The 25,551-nt window shown below is 41.6% G+C and overlaps 1 protein-coding gene across 4 annotated transcripts in view; it reads right to left on the reverse strand.

Annotated features, from left to right (window-relative positions):
* Positions 1 to 20,293, reverse strand: part of ZNF516 (zinc finger protein 516) — a 111,536-nt gene extending 91,243 nt beyond the window's left edge. For 2 of the 4 annotated variants that reach the window (XM_083746863.1, XM_083746864.1), the window contains exon 1: positions 11,980 to 16,935. The gene's annotated coding sequence lies outside the window, so the exon portion shown is untranslated. Of the gene's footprint in view, positions 1 to 11,979; positions 16,936 to 19,954 lie in introns of those variants that run through there. The other 2 variants (XM_083746865.1, XM_083746866.1) reach the window with 2 other exon arrangements.
* Between the last annotated feature and the right edge of the window lie 5,258 nt (positions 20,294 to 25,551).

Consider the following 25,551-nt stretch of genomic DNA (forward strand, 5'->3'; position numbering starts at 1 on the left):
TATTTTATTTGAGAGACTCTTTAGGCTATAAGGTGGGATATAAGTACAGTGGTACCTCGGGTTACTTACGCTTCACGTTACAGACTCCGCTAACCCAGAAATAGTGCTTCAGGTTAAGAACATTGCTTCAGGATGAGACCAGAAATCGTGCTCCGGCGGTGTGACAGCAGCAGGAGGGCCCATTAGCTAAGTGGTGCTTCAGGTTAAGAACAGTTTCAAGTTAAGTACGGACCTCCGGAACAAAGTAACTACTTAACCCAAGGTACCACTGTACCACTGTACCACTAAATAAATACATGAATGTTGATGGTGTCTTCTTAAATTAAGTTTTGTTGTATTTTAATGAATTTTCTTCTTATTGCTAACTACTTTGAGCAATGTTATGTTGAAAGGTGAGGACCTAAATATTCTTAATAAACAAGTCAATACCTTTGGAAATCTTACCCTCCAGCCTTCTAAATAGACCATGTTTCAACCAATAAATGAGCACACATTTAGTGCTAGGGTTCTCATATGGGGCAATGCTCTGCCAATGATTTATAGGAATGAAGTTGCCATATATATGCAAATATTCAGAGCTTGCATATATCTATATCTACTCTGGTAATAGTCTAAAAGGGTGTTTACTCATTCAAGCCAGGATCATGACAAATCGTCAAACTCACAGATCAATTGCTCAACATTACATGCACCATCACACTCTGTATCATGCTTCAGAAAAAGGAACATTTGGAAACCACAAACTGTGACTTCAGATTTATTTATACAATATGGGTATGTACCATTTTACCAAATGTAGGACGATGAAGCAGGGGAACCCCTTAAAACTATTGTAGAGTAGAGGAGCTACATGTGAAAAGAACCAAATGTAGGTGTTTTTCAAACGTCATTTTGTCTTGATATATTTGAACATGCCTTGCATACAAATAAACTCTAAAATCTTAAAACGGTTGGAAGTCACAACAGGTAAATGCTTCCTGAAATCAAATGTCACAGGCCTGGTCTCTATAACCGATATTTTTAAATGGGCCAAGGAAATAATAATGATAGGGCATTCAAATCAAGGAGTCTGATCTGACAAAACTAATTCCCTTTGGTGAACAAACACCATGAGAGAGTGAGGAGAGGGAGGTGGCGTCAGATTATTTTATTTGAAAGCTATAACTCAACTCTGTGTGTGTGTGTGTGTGTGTGTGTGTGTGCGCGCGCGCGCGCATGTATATATAGAGAGAGTGTGTTAATACTTGTAAGTAGCCGAGATGAACGCTGCATTTGTAAAAAAAAAAAAATACTCTCCCCAGAGTCTCTTATACCATATTGACTTAACTAATTAAAACAATGAAAACCTGTAACTCATAACTGGGAATATCCCACATCTTCTGCTGCAGCCAACAAATTTTTGCCAGTTTATCAAAAAATTATATTGTCTTGCCTGCCTTCTTGGAATCTAAAAAAGTACAATGGAACCTCAGGTTAAGAACTTAATTCATTCTGGAGGTCCGTTCTTAACCTGAAACTGTTCTTAACCTGAAGCACCACTTTAGCTAATGGGACCTCCTGCTGCTGTCGCACGATTTCTGTTCTCATCCTGAAGCAAAGTTCTTAACCCAAGGTACTACTTCTGGGTTAGCGGAGTCTGTAACCTGAAGCATCTGTAACCTGAAGCATCTGTAACCCGAGGTACCACTGTATGTACTTCAGTCATAGTTGCAAACTCCCACACTCTGTAATGTTCAGTGTTTTTAACAGTCTTTGCAGAAAAAGCATTCTAGCTGCAGCTAGCAAATAGGAAACTAATTCTTTATGCTCAGATCTAACTACTCCATTCACATAATTTAATAAGAAGACTGCTGGTGTAATGGAATAGCAGGAACAATGACAATTCAACTGCATCATCTATATTATATTGTCCCTACTGCGTGGAGGCCTCTGAAATCAAGTCCCTGAGCATTATCACAAAATGTTCTCAGTCATAGGGAAACAGCATCAATAGAATACTCACAGTACAGAATCTATATGGGAAAAGAATGTTGTAAGTTTAGTTAGGATTAATACCGTCATAGTTTAGGGATAGGAAATTCTATGTGTGGTAAGACTGGAAAACTGAGTGAAAAAACACTCCAGTGTTAGGGAAGTGAAAGTTCAAGGAGCACAGCGGCAGAACAGCTAGAAGAAGGGTGGAAGAGGCAGCAAGCAAGGAAGAAAGAATAGAGGAAAGGTCAAGTGGAAAAAACAGAGGTTTAGGGAAAACAAGGTTAATGGGTAGCTGCAGAACGAAGGCACAATGAGATTTCTATGAAAGAAGATTCATGGCTAAGACATTAGCTGGAAGATGAATTTTATATACAGTATTCATTTGAAATAAGTCAGTTTCATAGCTGAAGGCTTGTAGTCTTTATCCATTTAACAATTTGAACATAAACTCCTTACAAATGGCCCTAAACACATTAAAACTATACCTTGCTTTTCTCAATAAATATTCAGAACTAAACAACCGTTTGAGGTGAAAGTTATCCCTATTGCATTAAGCAAATTAACAATGCAAATGAAAGTATTGTCCTAGGTATCTTTAATTACAACAATGAGAACAAAATATGTATCAAGGTCCAGGCATGTCCCACACATATGTTACACTGAGTTCAACTTGGCTCACTCCCAAATTAATGGCCATAGGATTGCAGCCTAAAATATATGTTAAGTAGATACAGTGACCAGATAATTTTAATGGTTCTAAAATTTCCTGTTTCCGGACACCTTCAGTGGTTTTCAATATTTATGCCTGTTACAAAATGTGCTAAATAAGCATAACTACTACTGGGTGCATACTGCAATTACATAAAGATCCATTGTAACCATTTTGCCATAAGATGCCCATGCATCCTAAAGAGAAGTCTTGCTCCCACACACTATTCTTTAATTCTGAAACAGTTCCTGTGAAGCTGACAGAATTACTTCTAACTTTCACTGTTTCACAGTGCTAGAATTGCTCAATCTAAGGATACCATGAACAACTTGGGAAGGAGAGAGGAGCTGAGCAAAAGGCCCAGTACAGTGGTAGCTTGGGTTAAGAACTTAATTCGTTCTGGAGGTCCGTTCTTAACCTGAAACCTTTCTTAACCTGAGGTACCACTTTAGCTATTGGGGCCTCCCGCTGCTGTTCTCACCCTGAAGCAAAGTTCTTAACCCGAAGTACTATTTCTGGGTTAGTGGAGTCTGTGACCTGAAGCGTCTGTAACCCAAGGTACCACTGTACTCTTCTTGTTGATGCTAGTTAAAATTTTATATGGAAAGTGGTGATTTTTAACACTAGGTTAGCAAAACGCTGTGGGTTTTTTTAAAAAAATGATTTCCAGTAAATGTGAATCACTTTAAAACACCAATAAAAATATTTTTTTTCCTCATTCACTTTGTGACTTATGAACAATACTGAATTTATGAAGCACTCCTAACTTGTGACCAGATCATCTGACAAATTAAAAGATCTGTTTATGTGACCTTCCAATTGGCAAGCCCTAGGCTCAGTGGTTTAGACCACAGCGCCACCCGCGTCCCCATCAGGGCTTACTTCCAAGTAAACATGCATAGGATCAGGCTGTGAGGCAGGTCTTATAGGCCTCGCAGGATTCCTATAGGCACTGCATAACTTTATAGTAGACACATGCAAAAATAAGCAAGTAATACCTTTATTCTTTCCTCCTTCCTCTTTTAAAAATAGTAATGTGCCTATCACTGGCTACTAGCCGTAATGGCTATGCTCTGCCTCCACAGTTGGCCAAAATAATGCTTCCAAGTAACACTTGCTGGAGACCAAAGGAGAGGAAAGTGCTCTCGTGCTCAAATTCTGCTTCCTAGACTCCCACAGGTTAGCCACTGTGAGAACCAGATGCTGGATTAGCTGGGCCATTGGCCTGATGCAGTAGGCTATTATTATGTTCTTAGGAACATAATAGCTTTTCAGCCAAATCTTTATTTATTCAGAAGTAAAATTGCAATCCTAAAACTATTTAATTCGGAGTAAACCACACAGTAGGAATTGCTTCTGAGCAGACATAGGGTTGCACTGTCATGCTTGCTTAAAGACCGATTAACCATCCTCCTGACTCCCCGTAACACTTATTCAGAAGGTCCATTCATTTAAATGGGATTTACTCCAAATTATGTGGACTTAGGATAACAGCAAGCAATTGATGCATATATTAGGTTCTTAGGGTACTAAAACTTTTCCAGATTTATTTTCTGTACATTTGATCTCAGGTAAGCCGACACAAGGAGAGGGCAGATTAGACAAGAGGTTGTGAAAGAGGGAAAGAGATGCATTCATAAAAGAGGACAGAAAAGAGGGTGGAACTGCAGGAAGGGGGAAAGAGACCCAGGTCCTCAGGTAGGACCTTAGTAAAATTAATAAGCAGATTTTAGGCATGTCTACTCAGAAGTATGGCTCAGTTATTTTAACAATACTTACTCTCAAGTGAGTAAGCACAGAACTGTGACTTTTAATCGTTCATCATTGATTTGGAATGAAAATTAATTTTGGTTGCTTTTTAAAGAGACCACAAAATGGAAATACTTTGCAAACTAAATGAAAAAGGTGTTTTGGAGTGACAACTATATGTTACTTCAGTGGAGGAGAATATGATGAGTTCCTTCACACTTCGTCATCCAACAAAAGGGCAACAACATACGGTTGCCACCTATAATAAATTCTGAGGGTGAAATGCTGTTCATTTTGATCTCAGGCAAGTTGACCTTCTGAAGGGGCAAGAGTCACGGAGAGGTGAGTTAAAGGTGGCAGAGAAGGTGACACAAGATGGAAGAAAGTGAGCACAATAAAAAGGAAAGTGAAAGAGAGAGACAGAAAGGCAATGATAGCAGATGAACGGAAACAAAAAGAAGGTGAGAGAAAGGGTAGAAATATTTGAGTAGGTAATGGAAATGTGGAAGAAGGCATGAGCAGAGAGAGAGGCAGCAGGCAGATAGCTGGTGAAAGAAGATGAGATGATAGCGAGTGACAACAGACAAAGGAAGCGCAAGGGGGAGGCAAAGATGGAGGACAGAAAGTGCACATAGGTAGGCAGAGAAAAAGTCACCAGAAGTGACAGGAAAAGGAGGGAAGTGGTGAAACTTATGGAAAGGAACAAAGTGAGAGAAAGGATTTTTTGGTAAAATAATGCAATAGCAATGCTCAATATTAGCCACAGGCTTAGACAAGACTGTCAGAAATCTGCAGCTATTTTAAAAGGTTGAAAGGTTTGACCCATAATGCTGCTCATGAAATACTGGCTCGTGTGTACTGAAAAAAATATGCATGTCAGCACCTCAGTGTGTGATATGTGGTGAGATGCTAGCACTACTAAGTATAAATCAAAAGTTAAAATGTAGAAGTGGGCCATATCCCTGTCTGGGAGTCAGATGTGAGTCTCAGGTCTCAACTGGTTGAAGAGCAGTGGTCTAATCCATGTTGTATTGCAGTTCTAGAGGAGAAGCTTCTGACACTGACTGGATAAGCTAGGGTAAAAATAAAGCTAGCTTGCAAAACATAATACTGTATTAAAGCCATTACCTCATAGTTAAGAAGCAATAAATTCACAAATCATACAGAAGAAAACATGTGTACTATTGAGTAATAAGTTATTTGGCAGCTACTTAATAAATTCTCACCCCCCCACCCCTTGTTCGAAGCACATCTCAGAACATAAGCACGTGCCTTGAGAGTGCTGGCATAAACAATGGTTGCTGTAATCAAACTTCAAGAATACACAGATAAATCAGCAATAGAAAATGTGTTCTCGGGAATCATATAGCCATGCAGATCTCCAGCGAAAGGCATGAAATTACAATAAAAAGCAACATGGATATAATTAAAACTAGGCTACCATCTGCTTGTAGAATAACTATTATACTGGGCACTACCTCTGAAAAGGCAAATGCGCCTCAAACAGGAAGCTCAGTTCACTGAACTATGAGACAGGGCACTTGCTGGATGTCAAATGCCCAATGAAGTCAACACGTGCACCGAAACCACACTAATGTAAGTTATGACAGTGTGAACAGTTAAAAAATTATTCACTCTGATCATTTAACGTTTACACTGTAAAGCTGTAATTGCACGATTTCCAATTAAAAATAATTAAGCATGCAAAAAGAGGAGGTTAAAGTAAACATAAACAAAGACCAACAGCCCAGACTTATGTGGGCTACTCTGAAGTAGATTCTGACAACATCCAATGCAGTTCATTCCCACATTAAGTCTGCACAGGACTGTAAACATATTATCTTTGCACCACTGCAAAACTGTCATGCCAACAGAATAACGAAGATTACGCCGACTGTGTGGAGATCAGAGTTTTGCCATAAGTGAGTCATAACAGTTTAACCTAGCACTGAAAATGTATAAACATTTACAATATGTAAGGTGTCGACTTTGAAAAAGGAATGTTGCTGCAAGGTACAAACATTTACAGCATACTGAAGAAGTTGACTAAAATAAATGAGACTTTCTTCTGAATTTTGCTATCTGGCCATTAATTTTCCAGATTCAATATTGAACATTTCTTTTTTGCAATGTAGAACCAAAATATTACAAATCTCCAGCTATCGCTGCTCAAAAGTGTTTCAATATTGACCTGAGCACATACAAAGACACTCAACTCTCTCTCTTTCTCAAAAAAGTTACCGTACTTCACACCAGTGGTGAGATGGGCAGTGTCAACCCACACAGGATCTCATTTCTCCCTTACAGGAGAATAAGTCAGTTTTGAGATCATTCCCTGCAGAAAGGAAGAATATGTTCCAAAAGCACCCATGCAATTTGGCACTTCCAGAGAAAAACAGTTATTTTCCTTCTGCTTTTTATGCCACTCTCACAATCTGAGAAAGACATATGTATACCTTATGTATGTATGTATGTATGTATGTATGTATGTATGTATGTATGTATATGTATATAAGGCATACGTAGACCTTCAGGAATGCCAAAGTCAGTTCCAGAGCCTTCCCCATCATGATACAAGTAAAGACTTGCTCTCTTAACAGCAGTTTTGGAGCCTGTCACACTGTTCCAGACTTCCCAAACTGTTTCCCTTCAGATATTTTGAACTACAACTTCCATCAGCTCCAGCATGAATGGCCAGTGGTCAGGGATGACAGCAGTTGCAGTCCAAAACATATGGAAGGCACCCAGCGAGAGAAAGTTCTTCTATTTTAACTATTACATTAATGGTAATAATCAGTGCTATTTTTCTAGAAAAAGTAGTGCTGGAACTCGGCCATGGACACTTCCTTCACGACAATGGCACCCCCCAAGAGGTGCCAGAACTGAGTTCCTGTGAGTTCCCCCTGAAAAGAAAGCCCTGGTAATAATTCCAGCCATAAAATGGGGTTAAGAAAGCACTCGCATATTTCTGAACATCAAAAGTAGTCCTTAGTTGGTCATCATTGTCAGAAGCAACGCATTACAATAACAGGTGTCAATAGCTCTTGCAATGGATGCAAGCAGTTATTGCCTTCCATGTAAGCGAAAATACACACATCCAATGACACCAAATCGCATGGCTCTGTCAAAAATGTGAACGAACTTTTTGACAAAAAACACAAGAAACAATACTAATTACTGCTCCCGAGAAGAAATACATCACAGTTTGAAGCATGTAAACATATTTTTGAAAAAATTACCAATGAAATGCAAAGGTTTAGACAAGGTCTTTCTAAACAGCCAGATGCTATTACAGGTTTTTGTGTTGGAGTTAAGATTAAGGCAGATCAGTGCTACAAATTTACTTTCCTACCAAACAGGTAGTATTACAAAGTACCCAATCCTGAAACAACCTGTATGTATGGATAGAAAGCCTTAAGCAAGTGCTTAATTCAAAACAGTGAATAAGTGAAACCCTGGTTTCATTGAACTACAACAGGTCCTTTCACAACACAGTGCAAGACAGTAATCTTGAATATGATATTAACAGAGTGTGTGCAGCCATTAGCGCAGCCTCACGTATGACTTCATATGGATGGATTAGATGTAAACAGCCCTAAAATCTCTTGCATTACACTGTTTGGACAGAACAACAAAGGACTGACACTCTGCATCTGAACAGATCATGACAACATATAGAAGAACTAAAAGAGCAGTTTCTGTGTCCTTGAACAGGGTCATGAATACATCTCTCAAGTTGGCCTATCTGACAAATGAAAAATAAGGTTGCTGTTGATTTCTCCTTATTTGGTTCTGATATTGTTGTTATTCTGGTAGCTCTCAGAAGTAGAAGATATGGGAGAGACATATAGAGGTGCATTCAACTAACTTTTGCTTAGATCTGAGCCATTGAAATTAAGTTCATCAGGGTTATTAATTTCAATAGGTCTGCTCTGAGTAAAAGTTAACTGAACACAACCCAGCTACAGTGCGTGTGTATATATATTATATGTTGTAAATTGCTTCTGGATGCCTCATAGGAGAAGATTAAAAAATGAAATAAATAAATACAATATTAGCACCTGAAAGTGTACAGATTGCTCATTTATGTGAAGTGAATTGTGCCTTCCACACCTCAGAATAAAATAAGCCTTAAGAGATGTTGGAATAAAATTTGAAGCAAAGATTTAGAACGCCGTGGTTCTTTTGATATGTTCTTTGCACTGATATTGGGTCTTCTTAAATGTTAAGAGACATACTTCTGGATTTCTTTCTTATTCTTTTTAATGAGACGATATTCACTGATACATATGTAGGTACTGTGGCGGATTTAAATGTTACTGCAATCACCACAGGACCTGAATAAAAACCTGCCATCTAGAACCAGTAAACCACAACAGGTTGTTGCAGTCACATACCTAGTACTAGGGCAAGCTTACATCCCCTTCTGCCTTCTTCAGAAGTCTGTCTAGCACAGTACTGTCCATACTGACTGGAAGCAGTTCCCTGAAGTTTCAGGCAAGGGGACATTGCCAGCCCTACCTGGATTAAAACAGGGACCTTCTGGTTTCAAAGCAGATGTTCTACCACTGAGCTACAACTCTTACCAAACTGCAGCAGCCGACCAAGATACCTTCTGGAGCATCAGTAAGATCACTATATGTAACAGGTAAAGAAGTCAACAAAGAAAACAATGGTTATTCCTGGACTGACCTAGTAAAGTAACAGATAAGAGTTCCTGAGAACCTTTAAGGGCACTTGCTGCTAACAACCACACATTATCTCACTGCTCATAGAGGTGCTCCTGAGAGGCTTTCCTAGGAGACTATTGAAGTGAAGGGTAGAGGGAGACCTCACTGTTGCTTTCTTGCCCCATCAGCAGTATTCACTGGTCGAGGCTACACTTCCTAGGAAATCAGCTGAACTTGTTCAGACCTCTGAATAAACATAGAAGCTTATGTGTCATTATGATCATGTTGTGTATATAGATTTCAGACCAACCTGTGTATACAGTCCAGCCTCGGTTGTCGGATGTAATCCATTCTGGAAGACCGTTTGACTTCCAAAACATTCAACAACCAAAAACTGAAAGCGGAAGCCTCAATACAATACTGAAACTCAAAGCGGAAGACATGTAGCACATTAGGCTTCTGAAAATCATTCAAAAACCGGAACAGTTACTTCTAGGTTTTCAGCATTTGGGAGCTGAAACATATGATAATGGAGGCATCTGGGAACCGAGGTTTGACTGAATCCACTTGGAAGTAAGGCCCTGTTGTGCTCAGTGAGGCTTACTCCTAAGTATGTGTGGTTACAACTCTGGAATTACTGCAGGTGCAGAGCCAATGAAAAACTTGCAAAGCAGCCTGCTTCCCAAGAAGATTCACTTTCCACCACTGAAAACATGTGAATTATGCATTTTTCCATTTTGAATGATTTTAACAACTATCCATACATTGCATAGCCACAGAGACCCATTGCACATCCCTGTAAAAAGCTGCATCTGATGCCCCAACCAATTTATGCTACTGGGTTATCATCTGGTTAGTGATTACAAACCGTCCCCATGCCTGATAAAAGGAAAATTAACAGCTAAACATATAAAATGCTTAAGTTGTGCAGCCTGATTTAAAACGTTTTTCTCCACTAATAATCCTTTTTGAGTTATCATTGCTTAGTTTTGAATTATCACAGCTTTGTTTTTCTTGACACATATAAAACACACCCCGAATGCCAATTCACAAAGCATCATTAATTTAGGGAATTCACTGCCAAAAGATGTGGTGATGACCACTGGCTTGGATAACCTCAGAAGATTGGGCAAATTCATGGAGGATACGTCTATCAATTGTTATTAGATATGATGGTTTTATAGAACCTCCATGTTCAAATGCAGCATACCACCAAATTAAAAATGCCAGTTCCTGAACACCTACTGCCTTCATATGGGTTTCTTAGAAGCATTTGTTAGGCTACTGTGGGAAACAGAGTCTGATCCACCAGGGCTCTTTCTTTTGTTCCTAATGTTGTGCATGCCAGATTTGAAGTATATACTCATTTATAGTTGCCATCAACTTTGAATTTGAGCTTTATCTAAACAAATCTTCACCTGTATGCATTAGATATAATCTAATAAAGTGTTCAAATGATTCAGTATTTAAGAAAACAAAAACAAAACCCTACTGGTGGTGTATATAGCTTTCAGGGATTAAGGCCCTGCAAATGAATGAGAGGCCTCTTAACTTCATCTTTCACATTGTCTCAGGTCTAAATAAAGGCATGCCTAATATTAAATGACTCAGAGTAAGACAAACAGAACTAAAGATCACTTTATTACTCAGAGTTTGCTCAAGATGGCTATGGCAGTAACTCTTGTGAAACTGAAGACGCCTCCTTGAATAACTGAGCTCTAGTACTAATTATGCCACAAATGTTCCTATGCGAGCTCAGCCTCCAGTTTTATTAGAAAACCCATACATTACTCCATTCCCTCTCTCCTACCAATCTGACAGAGAGCATTCAATTATATATATACAGTATATGCAAGTATCAACATGACATCTTTCAGATTTTGATAGGATACAATTAAACATCATACTGACAGAAAAGGAAGCAACCTCGCAAAACAAGCTTCTCTTCTCCCTTACACAAACACAAGAAGATAATATGTATATAGCCGCTGGAATATTTATGTTTCAGAGCAATAGTCATCCTGTGGACTGAGCTGAAGGGCTGTTTCTGTTTTTATTATTTTGCTGAGACACATCATGGGTTGGGAAAACATTTCGTGGGATTTGTTTCATCTCTAAATGCAGCCGCTGATTACACAGCAGAGGAAGCCTGCCATTCCATACTTACAACAATGTAAGGCCTGATGTCAACTTTTCAACTCCTTTGTAAGTTGTTAAGGCCTTAGAACTCCGGAGAACACTCTGTGCAGACCTCCCTCCCCAATGATTAAGATGCAACATGACATAACAACAACAACAGCGACTAGTCTCTCCCATTTCAATGAACGAATGCATATTTGAGTCAATACGCACGGGCTTTGGATTCCCAGCCACCCACTTCTCTGAAAAAGCCCAGAACAAGAATGAGAGTTCATCTAAGATCTGCAATCCGCGATCCATCCTTCTCCCTTTGTTATGCAGACCTGCGCTTGCCTTCATCTCACGCCCAAGAAATACATCTGGGTTGCTAAAGTTTCATCTCTTTCCAGACTCGAGGGAGGATCTCCTGTTTGGGAAACCACCACCACCCAGTTTCCCCAGTACCCTCTTTCCCCAAGGAAAGCTTCCCAGCGATTGGAGGCGGTGGGGTGGGGTGGGGGTGCAGGCGACTAATCCCCCGCTGTGCGGCATCTTAACTATTTATCTACATCTGTGCATGCTGCATATTTCCCTCCCACCCACCCAGCCAAACCATTGCACCTCATGCTTTCCCTCCTCCCTCCTCCCTTTTAAACACTTGTGCAACAATTGCTGCGCTCGCCACGCCTTGCGACGCTCCCTCGCTGCTCTCCCTTTTCCACAATAACAAAACTCAAGTTGAAAATAGAAAGCAATTACCTCCCGAGTCAGTGTCCTCCGCCAACCGGAGCCCCACATAATCCAAGAGGGCAGCGCTCTAACCTCCAGAGCTGCTTGCTTCTCCTCCTCCAGAAATTGAGCCTCGCCTGGTTTCTCAGGGGCTGCAGCGGTCTCTCCCCCCCCCCGCCCACCTCCACTTTTCTTTTCTTTTGGGTAGCGCCTTGACAAATTCTTTCTCTCTTTTTTCTTTTTTTGCCTTTGTTAAGGGTTAGAAGTTGAGCTGTGCCTGTTCTCTCTCTCCCTCCCTCCCTCTCTCTCTCTCTCTCTCTCTGCCTCTTTCACTTCTTGTATTACAGTTACATGGCTGTGTGACGTTTCTGGCTACAGAAAAAGGGGGAGAAAACAACTGAGGGTGAGAGCCGCCTGCCAGGGCGAAGCTCCTCCCTTCTTCGCCTCTCTGCTGCTTTCCCCTCCCTCCTTCCTCCAGACTAACACACAGCAACAAGCTGCTTTTGGGGTGGCGGGTGGAGAGGAAACAGAGCTCTGGCTCTGTCCTTCACAGGTATAATCTCTACCGTCCCCCAATCCTTGCAGCTCCAAGCCCCACTCAAAAATCTCAAACATCAGTTATTATCCTGATTATTACCAGTGTTGGGTTGTTGGAGGGTTTTGGGGTTTTTTTGCTTCTCCTGAGATAGTTAATTGTAGTCCCAGAATATAATAAAAGCTGACACCGCCACAGTGGATAGGACAGAGCAAAGCCACTCCTGCTATCCTGCTGCAAACAGCTGCACCTTGAAACCACACTACCTTTCTCCCAAACTGGTGCCAGTGTCACTGAGAGGGTCTGTCAGGCATGGCTGCAGTAGTTCTCAGAAATAATCCTAAAAGCGCACTTCCCCCTACGCATGGTTGCTCAGGAGGAAGTCCCGTTGCGTTCGATGGGTTAGCGTACAGAGGACGACCCTAGGCTGTGCATTCTGCTTCGGAAGATGTTCCACTGGAGGGAAAAATAGGGTTTACGTACTTCTAGCTTATGCATGCATAGAATTGTGCTTGTAAGTGCACTTTTGAACCTCTATTTCTTTGCATACAGAGCAGAAAGCAGAACATACATCTCAGCCAAGTGGGTTTTCCCTTTTTGCATGGCAGTTGTGGGAAATGCAAATATGCTTAAACAGGTTGATCCTATGGAGGTTTTTAAACACCCACCCACCATGGAAGCCCCAGGGATTTCAGTAGGACTTTCTCTCAAGAAGTGCATAAGTCTACACCAGTGTGGTGTAGTGGCTAAAATGTCATAGCCAAATAATTGTTTGGCTACGAGACTCACCAAATGACTGTGGCTAGTCGGACTCTGGGTCTGACCTACCGAACAGGGTTGTTGTGAGAGGCAACTGTTATTCCACCTTGAGCTTCGTGGTGGAAAGGTGTGATATAAATGTAATCATGAATAAATGGATATACATAGGGCCTTTTTTCAGCCAGAACTCACTAAAACTCAGTTCTGGGCAACTCTCAGCTGGGCACCATTGTAATTATAAGAGGACAAGGGAGGCACTCATGGTGAGTCCCAGCACCTCTTTTTCTGGAAAAATAGTACTAGGTATACATAGGATTTGGCTATTGGTGTCAAGCAGGAAAACAGACAACACCACAGCTAACACCACACGGCCTGAAAGCTGCCATGGCTTGTTCTGTAACATGAACAATGTTCTTGCTAACACCACAGTGTGTACCAATGGGTGCACGCCTGACCTAATAAAACAGAGGGGACTGGTCACATTGGAGTTACAGGGGTGAGGACTATATTCAGTTACTGCTCGCCTCTGGCAACTAGCTGCTGAAATATTGATAGATCTCCCCCACCCACTCTGGTCCCAGGTTGAGATGGAGAGAACAAATAGGAGGAAACAATTCAAAAAATAAATCTGGTTCTTAAAACTATGCCACTGAATAGCAAAATGTTCCTTGTGTGAGGTTTTGTCCTCTTTAAGTTACACTCTTCTTCTTTTTTTCAAAAAGTTAAATATATGGCTGCCAAGTGAGTTAATGAAAAACCCTTTGGTAGTTAACACATTTAGCATAGCAGCTATGAAATAAAGTATGTGGCACAAAGCCAAAGCATAAAGGACTCTTCTTTGAACCTACTCAGGTTTCTCTCTAACAAGAAATAGTTCTGACCATCTTCCGAAAGACGTGGGCAGCTGGCTTCTAGACAAAAGGGCAAATTTAGGCCTTCAATTGTCCATTCTGCCCCTTCACCCAAATACAGGTCATGGAAAAACCCAAGAAATCAACCATTTATCCTGGAAAGCACAGAAACCTCATTTGCCCCAAACAATCAATACACTAACAGGCAGTATGTTCCTCATACAAAACCAGAATCAATTATAATATTGATATAACAGGAAACAAATGAAATCGCAAAGCAAAGAATTTGCTAAGCACAAAGCAGGGAAAGATACATTGCAGCTATTCATTTTTAGGGTGCAATCGTATACTTGAGATTTGCCGTAGGAACTGGCAAAGCCATGCTACGCAGGCAGAATGCCAGATGGGCCGTCGCCCTGACAGATATGTAGAGCACTCTGCTGGCAGAGCCGTTCCAGGATTAAAAAGGCCAACATCAGGCAGAGTCATGGGCCACACAGGGAAGAACTACAGACATCATATCCTACAATCCTTCAGTCCACAGGCACATCCCCATCAATAGCACAATATTACACCAGTGCTCAGCCTATCACAAAGAATCCACACAAACAGCTGAGATATCAGTGGAAGGGGGGATTTAAGCCACTGCTGCATGGACAATCACTCCAGTCACATCCTCATGGCAAAGCATAGGACCCATTCATAGCACACCACCATCAGTAAATAAACCCCACACAGAGACATCCTAAGTCAGCTGATACGGTGCATAGAGTTATGTACCACTCTGATCCAATGTTAGAAACTCGGGAATATAAGCTAGGTGCCAAATGGCTCCTTAAACCAGAGTTACAGTTGCCAAAATGGAATAAAATGTGTTCCAGTTGTGCAGATAAAACCCCACAAATAAAATTCTAAAGGATGCACTGTTAGTGTGTGAAAACAGGCAAGATCCAAGGATTCCCAGGCCTGGATCCCCAGATGGTCAGGCACCATCCTGGCGCCCGCACATCTTCACTTGGTTGCAAGTGACCAATAGCCAGGTTCAAAACACGCCTGGCGAATTTTGAATGCTGCTCTGATCTCATGTTGTGCCCACCTACAGAGCTCACAAGGGAGAACTCTGCTGATGAAAAAGATCCACCCCCATGACAAAAGGAGCACACAACAGACAGACCTCACAACGCACATGAGATCTTTCAGCCCACTGCCTAGAACCCTAGCAGGTAACTCATCATAGGGGTCCAAATTCCTATCACCAAATTCCACTCCATCCCACCAACGACTAAGTAAATAAAGGGGGGAACACACCCTGTAATGTATGCCTGCTTCAAGTGTCTCCCTCCACCACATCCCCTTTGCTATGTGTGACTACATCCGTCTTGTCTAAACTGTACAGCTTTATTTATAGCAGCCACACTGCCTGCTGCCTTTCACATGATGTTCTCTTGCCTTCCAACAAAGCTACCTGTTGGCAAAGGCCAGGCACTCCACCGCAACTATGGCCACTGCTGGTGAGACACTCAGGTACACTTTTGCCTTACAGGATCGCAACCTGGATGCATGGAGTAGGACAGGAAATGAGCACCACACATATGGGAGCCCACAAGAGGGAGGGCAGGAAGGCTGGGGAAGGAGCAGGGGTGAGCACTCAGGCACCACCAGTCACTGCTCTCTCTCACCTGCTCACAGGCACCCACTGTGCATCCCTCTACAGAGATTATGCTGGAGACCTGTTGGCTACTGCTTGATATTCTCTCTTCTCTTATTTTTTAAAAAATCATTTTATTGGTTTTTAGGTAAACATACACAGAACAAATAAGTAACAGTAAAAAACTGAATACAATATTTGTCTTTCCCTTGATCGCCACAGCTACAGGATCCACCCCACTCCCCATTTTGCACTCATCATGATCAAAATCCACTCCATAACCTGCAACAGTGACCAGCATGCTCTCAGGGGTTCCTCGTTCTTGACTTGCAGAAAAGCTCTATTTCAGACAGAGGCAACAGGTGAAGATGTCCTTAATATGGAGCTACTACCCTCATGTCTATGTCAAGCCACTGTACAATCCCTGCTGGAGTGGCTAGTTAGACACACACACACACACTGTACTTTCCTTCCAGAATTACCTCCATCCTGGACGCTGTTCAATAAGACTTTGACATTATCATACATGTTATTCCTTTCGGCTGTATCCAATACTAGTCTAACTCAGAGTAGACCCATTCAAATGAATACACAGACTTACATTGTTCCATTGATTTCAGTGGGTCTACTCTGGGTAGGACACAGCTGAATACAACCCTTTCCCTCTAGGTCTAGGAAATTGTAAACTGGGATCTTTCCATGGGCATAGCCAGGATTTTTGTTGGGGGGGTCAGGACTTTTGGGGGGCAGAACCGATGTGATTGGTCAGTTAGTTAAGTATTTCTACTGCTTTGCTTGATCTAGGGGGTTCGCTATGCCCATGGATTTTTCCCTAACCCCCTAGAAAAATCTGACTCAGGATGGTTCTCTAAAGGAGACAAAGAGCTTATGGGCTCTGGCAGCGGCCTCCCCGCCCCCCACTGCCTGGACCCCAAGGGCCAAAACTCTCAAGGTATGCAAGTGGGATGGGCATTGCTGCCATGGTGGGCGTAGGGGGAGTATCCTGCAGATCCACAGCCTAACATAATTGAAGCATAGTATAGGATTGCTCCTTCCATGAATGTGCTCATTGTGTGGTGTGGCATTCACAAAGTATGCTGCCTAACAGTCATGCTGTTGTGCCATGATGGTTAAATCTGACATTTGCTAAAGCGGACTTTTACATTTAAATTATTTCTGAGCATTAAGAAAAACACACCACTTGGTGCAGAAAGAATCGAGAGGGCACTGCCTGATTCATTATTATTATTTGGCTACACAGCTGTCTGCTTTGAAAACCATGAAGAAATCAAACAAACACACACCCATTATGTTACAGAGGTGGTGTGAATCTGCAGTACCTTAAAGGCCAAAGAACAACAAAACCGTCTTTAACAGCAATGGGCTTTTAAAGTGATATAAATAATCATTCTCGGATTGGAAATGGGTGGAATTTCTGGATGCACCCCACCTTTTTCTCCCTTCAGATAAGCGAGTCTGCCACATTGTTCAAATACACCCATAGATCATTTTATACTTCCTTGCCTTCAGCAGGTCTCAACTTGATACTTAAAACCTGCTCCTTAACGATAACTCTCTATTCACTATTCGAGTTTCTGGTCCCAAGGACTGGATTTTAGTTCACAGCAGATGGGCGGGGGTGGTGGGGGAGGGAAAGTATTAATTTACCTATCTCAATACTGACGTATATCCCAACAAAGACAGATGCACGTACAGAGGGAGAGAGAGGGAGAGAAAGAAAGAGGGAAACGCAAGGGCACAGCACCGCTTTCCCGAGCCTGTAATGTGGAGTTGCAATGCAAAGGCAGTAAGGAGGGCTGGAGCTGCTGATTGGACGGTGGGTCTGCCAATCTTTGGAGGAGGGCAGAGTCAAGCGAAGCAGAGCTACTTTGCATCGGTGTTTCCCATTCTTCTTTGCCACTTTGTGTCACATTGTGTGAACCCCTCCCCCCACCTCTCCCAAAAATAACACCCCACTGTTTAGGAAGCAACAAACATCCCTATCCATGGAGCAGTTGGTCTCCTTCACCGTAAGCACTGGAGATGGAAAATATTAATGCATCACCTCAGTGGAGAAAGGGAAAAACGAGAGTTGGAGTCTGTAACACACTATTAGCTGTAAAGCAGTGAGAAAAGGGAGGAGGAGGAGGAGGAAGAAGAAGGAGGGACCCAGAGGTGAGGTGAGAGGAGTTGTGTCACTCCATTGAAAGAGGCTTTGACCTTACATTGATCTCCTAAAGTCGCTGAATCCATTACTATTATTACCATTACCATTATGAATTTTATTCTTGCAGGTCAGTCAGTTGGATTATAACAGCACCCCCAACTCTTGTCTAATTTGCGAACTCATTAGTCTAATTTCATTATTTAATCATGCGCCAACCAATCGAGCTTCCTTAAGAAAGGACTGACCTATTTTTGGCTGGAGATAAACGATCATGTTAACAGATGTTAATCTTGTAATCTGTTTTCCTGTAAGCACTTCGCATGCCCGCTTTTGAGACATTAACAACAAGAACAACAACATCAACACACACACACACACACACACACACACATTAGAAAAGGGACAAATTGACGTCACTGTTCAATATTCCGGTGGTTTCTTTTTTTAATAGAATTGGGGAGGGGGGGAGAGAAAGAGAGAATTCACCCCCTATGCTTTCAAAGACATGAAATCTTTTCCCACTTTATAAATGCTGATTTGTTCTGCCTCAACTCCCACGGGCTTTTATTTGCATTTCAAATTCCACAGGTTACACAGATCGCTTTTCACACACACACACACACACACACACACACAAACACACACACACAATGTAAACCAACAATAAGGCACTGAATGGGGATTGAGAGAGTGGGGGCAGGGGGCTACATCTGGATTAGATAAAGACCATGCATTAATAGATCTCCAGAAACGGTCTAGAAACAACAACAACAAATATCCTTCTACATCTAGATTCCAAAAGCTTGGGGGGGGGGGAGGAGCTGCCTGAATTTGCAAGATCTTAGATCCACCCAATACACATTTTCCAGAGCGTGCTGGTCTACTCCTGGGAGTTTTTCAGCGCTTCTGGAGCAATATCTTTGCCGCGGGGAAGTGGGCAGCATTTTCTAGAGCGCTGCAGCTGCAGAGGGCAAGCGACCCGAAAGCCAGAGCACAAAATTGGGACCATCTCCCTGTCACCTTAACCTGGAGGAAAAACGCCTCCTGCGCCCTGAGACTTCTCGCAGCTCAACTCCGACCCCTCTAAAGTTTCCTCAACTTGTCGAAACAGCTTGATTCAAATGACGGTTGCAAGTATTATGCTAATTCTGGGTGGAGATGGGAGGGGCAGAGGAGGAGGAGGAGGAGGAAGAGGAGGGTTTCATAGGACAAAATGTCTGCATTATTTCTCTTCTCTGACCCCCCCCCCACCAGTCCTCTCATCTCTCTCTCCCCCCTCCCAGTATATCCAATGGGCAGGACTCATCTTCGGGATTGCCCTCCAAGGACTCCCTTCCTCTCCACCTAATTTACAGCCCCCAACTTTCCAGGATAAACTATTCCTTTTAATTCAGCTGATGGGAGAGGATCGGGAGGGGTTGGGGTGGGGGTGGAAGAGAGAGAAGTGGCGAGGGGAAGAGGGGACACACACCCACACCCACACCCACACCCTAAGCAATAAATCAATCCAATCTGCAAATACCCTTAATAATGTAAGTGGTTCGCTCCCAAGCTGGAGAAGCATCGCCTCCCTCCCGCAGCCCGCAAACATTTCATTTTTAAAAACGACAGGCAGATTTCTTTCTTGCATGCGAGATCTCCTCCCCACCCCCCTCTGTACAAAGTCCAAATGTTCACAGTTTAAAAAAATAACATATAGCGACAATCCATTCAGCCCCAGCAAAAAAATAATAATCATCTTTCTCCTCCTCCTCCTCCCTCTCCCTACCCCCCCACCCCGCCACCCCTTTCAAAGAGCCCAAAGTTAGCGTTTCTGTAAAAAGTCCCTTCAATTACCGAGCGAGATTAACTATTAATTGGAAACGCGAAGTTTTTCCCACGGGCGTATTAAGAATATTCTCATCTCTCCCCTGCTCTTCCCCCCTCTTTCTGATCCCCTCCCATCTTCTTCCTCAGCACTTAAGAAAGAAAAAGAAAGAAAAAAAGAAGGAGGGAGGAAGTGGAGAGAAAAGAATGGCTTAACAATCTCTTCCCGATCCCCTTACCTTCTTGCAGTTGAGGTGAAGCGATTTGGAGAAGGACACAGACAAACAAGAAACCTGAAGGTGAAACCATGCGCTGAAGGCAATAAGGAAAGAACTGCACATGATTCACTGCGCCAGCTCCACTCCGGCGAGCAGCGAGGGGGGCGTCTCTACACCCCTCGGTGCCAAGCCCTGGGCAAGGGGTCCTCCGGCTTCAAACTTTCCGCCGCCCTTTAGCCCATCTGGGAATCCCTTGAGGGCTCTGGGATGGAGGGCGACGGGAGGAATCCCCCTCTCCTTTTCCTGGTCTTTTTCCTCGCAGCGTATAGGTTGACGTCTTCCCCCAGCCGGGCGAATGGTCTGTTCTATATTAAATGCACACACTGTCTACTATTGTCTCATCAGCACAAAGTTCTTGTATTATGCGGGGAAAGTCTAGATAGCCAAAAGCGAGTCACATAAAAAACAATTATTCCACTAACAGGACTGATTCATTAGCAGATCTGTTATTCATCTCTGCTTCAGCCAAATGACTACATAGATGGGGATTACAGGAAACTATATATTCACATACTAAGTATGCAATTTTGTATAATTTCGACTCTCTCGCGATAGGTATCATGGTGCTGGTATCTCAACTTTGAAATAAAAACATTATTGCATATTGCATTTTCTTCTTGTTAAATTGTTGCTGTTGTTGTTTAATTCAGAGACGTCTGCTACAGACAACTTCTACATGATATCTTGGTTTGACATTTCCTACGTGTGACTTTTCTGGGTGCATTAATTTCATCACAGGTACATGCTGTACTAGAATACCCACACACAAATTATATATGTACAGTAATCTCATGTGGCAATGTACTGGAAGCTGAAAGAGAAAGCTATGCACACATGCTTGCTCCTTCTTAAAGGTATACATTGTTTAGTGTCAGAATGAGACATTTATCAACTATGAACTCAGTTTGCATCACAGCTTTTTAAATAAACATGATTGTATCATAGTGTGTTGTCCAAAACATATCAGTCACAGTGTGCATATACAGGACAAATACGTGTGTGCTTGTATCATGTGATGGTAGTCAACAAGGTAGAGTAGAACAACTGAAAGCAATGGACATGATTCATTTAAAATCATGACTCACTTAAGTCCATTGATCTCAATGGGTCTACTCTGAGTATGCCTCGGTTGACTACTATCCAATATGTTTGGCAATGGAATCCCCTAAGCAAACATGTTACCCATTGAGAGGAGTCATAATATCTGAAGTGGCTTACTCCTGCTCCCCCCCCCCCCTTTTAAACAAGAGGCTGTAAGAAGAAGACAATACTGCTAACTAACAGTGGAAAGAGTTGGAACTTCTCAAAACAAATCCATTTGCCACATACCTTTAAAAATAAATAAATAGATAAGCTCTAAAGTTTGTCTCATATTTTCCAGGATGCTTTCTAAAGCTCACCGCAATTGCCCAAACATGCAGCTGATATATGTTGAGTCTGAGGTGGGGAGCCTCAAATTAATTGGCTGAATTGTGGTCCTAGGTGCTGGATGTGTTGAGGGTAAGAATGGAGCTTTGTTTTAGTCTTTGCCTAGTACTGTAGTGTGTGATAACTGGCAAAGGCAAAATTTTTGAGGAGTGTTGATTCGATCTTTCCATTTTCCTTCCATTGCATATTCACCCTCCTCCCCCCTCCTCCCTGCCCAACCATGATTACTAAGCACTTAAAAGGAACATGCTGTCCAAATCTCTTCAGTGTGGTTCTTTGCAAGCCAGACAATCAAGGATGCCTCTGCTTCAGTTTAAACGGTTACCTAGTGCTGTGGTATTTGGTGCACATAACGCTGGGAGCCTCTGCATAAGCCCTCTCCAGCTTCTTCCCGTTTGCGACAGAATCTACTCCGGCAGCAAGCAGAGTCGCTGGGGGAGGGGCGTGCATGCACGCTGTCTGTGGCAAATTGAACTCATAAATATAAATACTTAGAGTCAGGGAACACTTGGAGATCAAAAAAGGGGGAGAAGAAAATGGAGGGAAAGTTTGTAATGAAGAACACACAAAAACATAACTATGTATGCTGTGTGCAATTGATGATCTGCGCTAATTTGAATAGCAAACGTGTTAAAGGTCATTGACAATTGTTGCTGGTTTCAGCATGAATGCCTGAGTGAGATATGTTTTGGGGCATTCTCGATTCATTCCATACCACAGACTCATACTTCAGTGTATACATAGCCCCTTTCAGTGATTTTTGACAGCAGCTTGAGACCGGTATATTATATTTTCCTTTAAAAAGAAAAAAGAGTTAATCTATACTCAAAAGGTTGCGTTTTGCATTTTCATCATTCTTGCATGTCCTTTTCAAAACACAGACTACAGTAGTTTATTCTCTTCGTCATACGTACACTTCAGTAATTTCTGCTTTGCACCAGGTGAAAATCAGGAATAAGATTTCACTCTATAAAAACCTATACAAGCGACAATGTGCTGTGCAAATTTTCTAACCATTATAGTGCACACAATAGAAGAGCATTTATTGGTGCAGACTTTTAAAGCATCCATTGTAAGCCAGCTTTGCTAGGCAGCATTTAAAACTATAATATGAGGCTAATAATTTTCCAAGTGGGGAAAAGTGACAAGTTACTGGAGTGAAAGTTGGACAGAATGCCTAAACTTCTCCACGTTGCAAGAATGTCATGACCCATCTCTTTCATTTGTGAGCCGTGTTGTGTCAAGCACTAATTACTTTAGACGCTGTGTTCACAAAAAGCGGGAACAGCTCGACAGCATAAGCCATGATGGCTCAACAACATGGCTGGCATTGATGCAAATGTCAGGTGAATGTTTGGAGTTAAGCTCACTAGGCCATTATGTGGTCCTTCAAAAATGCTTTTCACAGAGCTCATCCTTACGCAGTAAAAGGAATAAACATCTTAGAAAGGGCTGCCTGGTTGGGCCTTAAATTTTGTAGAGAGGTGAACAGGGTTTGTGATCAAATAAAACTGAGAAAGAGAAACACATTTTAATTAAATTGCCATGAAGGTGGCTACCCTCTTATATACTCTTCTTTGAGAGTAAATTCCATTGAAATCATCAGGATTTACTTCTGCATAGTGTTAGAATCTCACTGTAAGCTGTTTTGTGCAGAGTAGCAGAGAGTTAGTCGATCCAAATAATTTCAATCTATAGATGTTCTTCATCGTCATCGTCATCTTCCAATGGATTGTACTGTTTCTTGGTTCAGAGAATAATATTATAATAGGAATAATATTGTGTTACATGATAACAAATAAATAAATGATAAACATCCCAGTTTCCGATTTGATCAATCTCTTTTAAAGGTGCTTTGTTTTCTATTCTGTGTCTCAATGAAATCTTACAGAAGTACTCCAATTTGAAATTATGTTGTTAAATTACAATACAGTACTGTATGAGAATGTCAGGGATATTAATAGTTCAATACATATTTTACTATTTATAGTTTGCTATGTGTAATAATTCTGTCTAATGGAGTACAAGGAACAGGAAAACATTTATTTACTTTTGCCAGAGTCAAATAAATTATTTGCTCAGCATTTGGAAGTAGGCTTTCTCAAGCTCAGGAAAATGGCATTTTGATGAGACTCTGTGCTGTATCACTCATTCCTAAGGCTGATTGGTGGAAGTTGAGATAAGAAAAGGTCCTGAGAAGCACTGGGGATAGGAAGGAAAGGCCACATGAAACATTTCCAAAGGCTGGGAAACAAACTGTAATTTCACCCATGGAACATGTGTGTTCCATGAAGCATATCTACAACATGCATTTGTTTTAGTTTCCATGCTAGGTAACAGGATGTTAATTAATACTGAAAAATTTGATCCCTTCCCTCGCCCCGAGTAAGAATTTAAATACAGACATAAGTACAGCTAAACAAGATTAAGCCTTTGAAGCACAATACTTACTCCCAAGTAAGTATGCATAAGATTGCAGCTGCAACTTTTCAGAGAGCAAATATCTTCAGGAATGTCCAATTTTTGTATAAATGTAATCTTTGTATATTTTATTTCCCATTGGTATATACTTATTATTACTACTTTATTTCACTGTTCCCCATTCTGGGACTGAAATACTCCATTCAAAATACTTAGAAATGGATAAAAATAGCATCTGCAGTTTACAGCTATAAAACACAGACAACACCACCGTCACATGCAAAGTTTAATTGCCACAATAATTGTGGTTTTGATACAAACTACACATGCGAATTCCAGTCCGTTTGTGCATAAAGCTGCCTAAAAGTCTGCTCAAGAAGTAATGCTCACAGCTGTCAGCAAGATGAATTTTACTCTGCTACAAAGAAGCCTCTTACTCAACACTGTCTGTGCCACAAAAATCTGAACATTCTTTTGTAGCTATGAGGTGCCAGAACTATTCTAAAGTGAGCATAAGGGCAATCCCTTCATTTTTGTCCAGCATCGTTTTACATACTGATGTTCCATGCGACTACAAGCTCTAGGGTCAAGCTGTTGTGCCTTGTCAAGCATAAATCCAGCCAATGCGAAACAATGCCTTTTCTTTCCATTGGGGGAAAATATGAAGTACGTTTTTAACCTTGTTAGATTTCCAGCCTGTTATGCAACTCTTGCTTCTGGCAACAATATAGTATTTCAGGAGTTTATAAAGAGCCTTATATCCTGATAGTGTTTCCATTAGATAGGATGTCTTACTGCCTTAAAGAGAATTTGCAGAAGAGGAGGACTCTGGCATGCTGTTATTATCGAGATGGGGCTAAATTTTGCCTGATAGCAGAAATAATCAAGTGAATGTAGACATAATGAATACTTCATTTCCCTTTCAAATGCTTCACTGCTTAAATTGTCTCTCTCACACCTTTCCTTTCTGGCCAAGTTGATGGTTATTTTAACAAAGTTCCTGAAGGATGCTTTAACATAACTTTAATATAAGGAGTTTTTCTGTAACTTCTTTCTCCTTTCCTCTTTCAGTTTTTAAAAACTGTTCAGTTGTGATTTCCTTTATTTATATATTATACATTTTATTTATTTGCAAATATTTCTCTCCTCCAAACATAAAACAATCAAGGTGGTGAACATCGTAAAATCAACAATAGCATCACACAAATAAAAACAACTAGTGACAACAAATGAACGAATTATCCCTCAGGAAAGCCTGAGTAGGCAAATGTAGGCAGCTAAATGCCAATTCAGTAGGTGCCTGCCTGTGACTAGAAGTGCTTTCCAGAGGGCAGGTGCCACAACACTAAAAGTCCTGTTTTGTTTTTATAGATAAAAAGTGAACCATGACTCTGCAGCACAGCTGAGAAGTGTCTCTCCTGAGGAACACAGCAACCAGGCCAGGGTATATAAGGTAATGCAGTCCTGAAGATAACTACAGGCAATGACCGATTTGTGCAGGGGTTACATTCCCGAATCCTGTGTGTGTTGGCGGAGTGCACATAAGTCAGCTGTGCCCCGTTCCTTTTAATGCAACTTTCTGAGGGGCATGTGCCAGTGGTGGGCAGGGCCAAGGGTCAACAGAAATCCAGAGGGCTGCATTCAGCTCTCAAGTCTGAGGTCCCCTACTACTGTGCTAGGAGATGGTTTAAATTTAAGTGCATCATAAA

The sequence above is a fragment of the Podarcis gaigeae genome (assembly GCF_964106915.1).
Source record: "Podarcis gaigeae genome assembly, chromosome: 7".
NCBI classification, from domain to species: Eukaryota; Metazoa; Chordata; class Lepidosauria; order Squamata; family Lacertidae; genus Podarcis; species Podarcis gaigeae.